The sequence below is a fragment of the Gadus macrocephalus genome, chromosome 17 (genome assembly GCF_031168955.1).
Source record: "Gadus macrocephalus chromosome 17, ASM3116895v1".
In the NCBI taxonomy this organism is placed as follows: Eukaryota; Metazoa; Chordata; class Actinopteri; order Gadiformes; family Gadidae; genus Gadus; species Gadus macrocephalus.
The window spans coordinates 13,450,706-13,455,092 of NC_082398.1; the positions used below are offsets into that span (position 1 = coordinate 13,450,706).

The 4,387-nt window shown below is 39.9% G+C and overlaps 1 long non-coding RNA gene across 1 annotated transcript; it reads right to left on the reverse strand.

The window, feature by feature from the left end:
- Nucleotides 1–1,094: 1,094 nt before the first annotated feature.
- Nucleotides 1,095–3,173, reverse strand: LOC132445564 (uncharacterized). Its single transcript, XR_009522648.1, has 2 exons — nucleotides 2,474–3,173; nucleotides 1,095–2,348 (listed from the first exon to the last, which is right to left on the reverse strand). It is a non-coding gene; the product is annotated as an uncharacterized LOC132445564 (long non-coding RNA).
- Between the last annotated feature and the right edge of the window lie 1,214 nt (nucleotides 3,174–4,387).

Consider the following 4,387-nt stretch of genomic DNA (forward strand, 5'->3'; position numbering starts at 1 on the left):
CTTCCCGATGGAGATTTCTGACAAATCACATGTAATTTAGCATCTACACGTTAAGCTGAGTCCAATGAGATCAAGCTCACCCTCTTGCCACACCGAGATCATGTAGGTGTACCATGTAAAATACATGTTACCATTTGCTAGAGTGTCATGCTTGGTGTCATTGGACTCAGCTCAACGTGTAGATGCTCAATAACATTTGTATAACATAATATCATTTGTCACAAATTTCCATCGGGAAGCAAATCAATAGCTGCTCATTATTGATTAAGGCCTCCAAAATCGACAGCTAATTACTACCCCGAATATGATACTGAACAATCGGAACGAGGAACTGAACCTCCGTTTCATTGTAAAGGTAGATGATTATGATTACGTGATTTTTGCGGCTGGTCCGGCCGGGGGGGGGGGTTGCTGGTACCGGGGCGAAAAAAAATATGGCCTTAATTCTGAAAATTTAATTCTGTCTTTGTCTTTGTTTATTACATTTATTTTCACAGAAATGGAAGCGTTGTACACTGAAGTGAAGCATTACCTGAAGCTAAACAGATACCACAGCCTAACCACCACCAGCGCCCTCAACCCAGAAGGCAGGAAGGGCTATATAAGGAAGGTCTCAAAGACCTAACCTCAGGGGCAGAGAGAGAGAGTTGCGACACGCTATGATCTCGCCGACAGGGTGGTCACGTGGTTGTCACGTGGTTCATGTAAGCCTCAATAGTTCCAAACACGCCGCGCAGTCAATGTTATTCTATGGGACGACAGCAGAGATTTCAATATTGAATGTTAAATATGAATGAAAAAAACACATACAAGCATTTGTCTGACTGTTATGGCATTATTGCATATTTGTTAATGTCAGTTTTACATTTAGAGTGGTAGGGGGACAACTGAAAGCTATCTATAAGTATTACTTAGATACGTTTTTAAGTTTGAGGGAAAGCTTCACGTTCGTGTTAGCATACTGGCTTAACCTTAACTTTTACCCTACATCTGTATTGAAATCAAAGTATTCAAGATGTTTTACCATGATCATTTTAAGATATGAGCCACACAAAGTATCAAATATATTAAAAAAAAACAACTCATTACTTGGATGAATGAAATAGTATTTTTTTTATTAAACAATTAGTGTGACGCGAACAAGTGAGTGCGATTGTGTGAACAGATTCAACAATGGACACAGCAGGGAACACTATATACTTAGGGCAAACCATTAACATATAACGTTGCAAATATACTATACTTTATGCCATTACAATACTTATAATAGCCCTGAGCAAATTCTAAATTGGTTTAGATCAATGGTCATACCATGGTTGGCTGTGCAGCGTTTGGATGCTCCAATCGGTCCGAGAAGGGTTACCACATGTATGGCTTCCCCAAGGACCAAGAGCGCAGGAAGAAATGGATGGCAATGGTCAGCCGTCAAAACTTACAAGTGACAGGGGTCAGCAACAGTCAAAAACTATGTAATGTAAGTAATGTTCACAACACTTGATAGCATTTCAAAGGGCATAATAATTCTAAGTGTAGAGAATTATGACTTTTCAATGATATTTGAAGTGCAATGGAAACTGATCTTACAAGCCTACCTACAGGTAAACTTTGAACTAATTCACTGCCACAAAAAGAGAAGGGATGTTGAAGCTGAGGCCCGATGCAGTACCAACAGTTTTCATTCATCGCCCTAAGCCGAAGAGGAGGAAACCCCCTTCTGTGAGGGTGCCTCCAGAACCAAGTGCAACGGACCACACATATTTCACCAAATTAAACTTCGGTATGATCCATGCAGCTAACAATATTCCCCATTTCATGTAATTCAAGGATAGACTACACTCCTAATGAGATTGCATAATTCATATTTGTACATTCAGTTTAAGAAACAACCAGAGGTCAGGGATTATCTGAGGATTTGCACACAATGTGGATAATCGACACATTTCTACCCAATTAACAATTGCCGGAAGATCCATTTATAAATTGTATTGGTTTCTTATTGTGGCAGATGATTTAATTCACATTACAGAAATGTTTCGCTTTAATACATTTTCTTACATTGGAGGTGACAGTAGTTGCACATGCAAAGGCAAAATACATATAACAGCAACATTACCTTGTAATTATTACAGAGATTGAGGGAGAAATTGAGGTGGATTTCAAGAGCGATGAAAAGGACATGACAGGAGACAGCGAGAGCAATCAAGTGGGCCACTTTGCCAGGGGCAGGTGATTCAGGTGCAGGTGATTCAGGGGCAGGTGATCCAGGGGCAGGTGATCCAGGGGCAGCTGCTCCAGGGACCAGACTGCCAGGGACTGATGGGGCGACTATGGAGGACCTAATAAGGCAACTAGAAAAGGAAAAATAAATGAGAAGGAGAGCAGAGAGGGCTCTTGTAAAACAAAAAAGAATAAATTTGGCACCAAGAAAGAGAAACAATTCAGTCAACAAGAAGTTAAAATGAAAAAGCCATACAGTTTAAATTCACCGCCCATCATAATCAGCATTGTTGAAGCGGCGGCATCTGTAGGGCTTAATGTGCTGAACATCACCCTTTCCAGGATATAATTAAACAAACACTGTTATTTCTACTAGCTATCGCATCATAAAACCCGTCCTTAAATCAACCTAAATGATCATAGTAATCCAACATAAATAACTAACTAAATAAAAGTTAGATTCACTACTGAACTTCGTAATTGTTGGTGTAGATACCTTCACATGGTGAAGTCGAGCTCACAAACTAGCAGGCAATCGGTCGTCTACCAAGACAAATATATATATAATTACGCCGTGCATATTCAAATAAATATCAGTATGCATCATAAAAGGACCTCTAATACAATAGACAGTTGACAATTCAAAAGAGGTAGCTATTTAATCAATTTACCCCTGGAGATACCTTCACAGATGGCGAAGTTGAGCTAACAAACTAGCAGGCAAACGGTCGTCTACCAAGATAAATATATATATAATTACGCTGTGCATTTACAAATAAATATCAGTATATGCATCATAAAGGGCCTCTGATACAATATAGACAGTTGACAATTCGAAAGAGGTAGCTATTTAATCAATTTACCTCAGAAGTTACTCGACGGCCAGCAATGGAAACGAATGATCTCCTACGCCGTAAAATGGTTGTTTGGAACTATTTGAGGCTCCATACCCCGGAAGTAGGCGCTACAACGGAGTCCAATGGAAGTGTCGCCACTCTGTTATATCTACCACTCTGCTCTGGGGTAAGTCACAGAGTGTCAAACGCATTTGAGACAAACGCATGTAGTGCTCTGTATTAGCACTATTCCTTTGCTTTTTTACCTTCCAAGTACTGCCCAAAATATTTGCTTGTATTTGACCTATATTTGTAGCAATTCACTTTTCAGGCCTGAATAACATTAAAAGCTATTTAATAATTGATTACATGCAAAGTATTGATTATAACCCTACACTTTCCATTGAACAATTATCCATTACCATAAATTGACACATTTGACAATGTAATCAAATGCTCACACACTAGCTGCTTTCAGACACACGTTTAAGTCGATTTCACTAGATTTCCTGAAGCTACTTATTGTCATAATGTCACCTACATACACATTCATAATTTAAGTAGGGCAGATGAGGAGCTGTATTATCGGCACCAAAACCATACGAGGTTGGTTGTGTGCACCAAAGAGCGGGCTCGTGATGTCCTCATGGAGTGCCACAACAACCTGGGCACTGGAGGTCATCCAGGGAGGCGCAGGACATTGGATGAGATCATGGCATCCTACCACTGGGCAACCTTGCGAGAGGATGTGAACAAATGGGTGAGTTTTGGGACTTTTTGAAAGGTGAGTTATGAAACTGAATTGAGATGGATTTATTTTAAGTATTTTTATGACATTCTGTCGAAGTGTTTTAATCCTTATATTGCAACAAATATACAGAGTAATTGTTTTTTTGCTTTGTCATACTCATGAGTAGACCTTGATGGAACTTTATTTGACTGCTTTAAAGGTTGATGAATGTCCCCGCTGTCAGCGTCATGAGGTGATGAAGACTGTGGCACCTGTCCTTCACCCAATTGATGTTGGCAAGGCATGGAGTGTCCTTGGGGTTGACCTAATTGGTCCCCTTCCCACTGCCGCAAAGGGCAAAAGGTAGCTTTTATGCATGGCTGTTGTATGCGTAACCACATTTAAAGATAGTCAATGCAAAAGATTTGGTCTAAAAAACTAGGAAAACTAGTGACAGGGATGGAATGTCCATTAACGATTATTACTACATTTATAACATGCATTTTATGTTGCAGATTTATTCTGACAGCAGCAGACCTTTTTACTAAGTGGGTTGTGGCAAAACCCCTGTGCACCAAAACAGCCGTTGAGGTGTCACGAATTT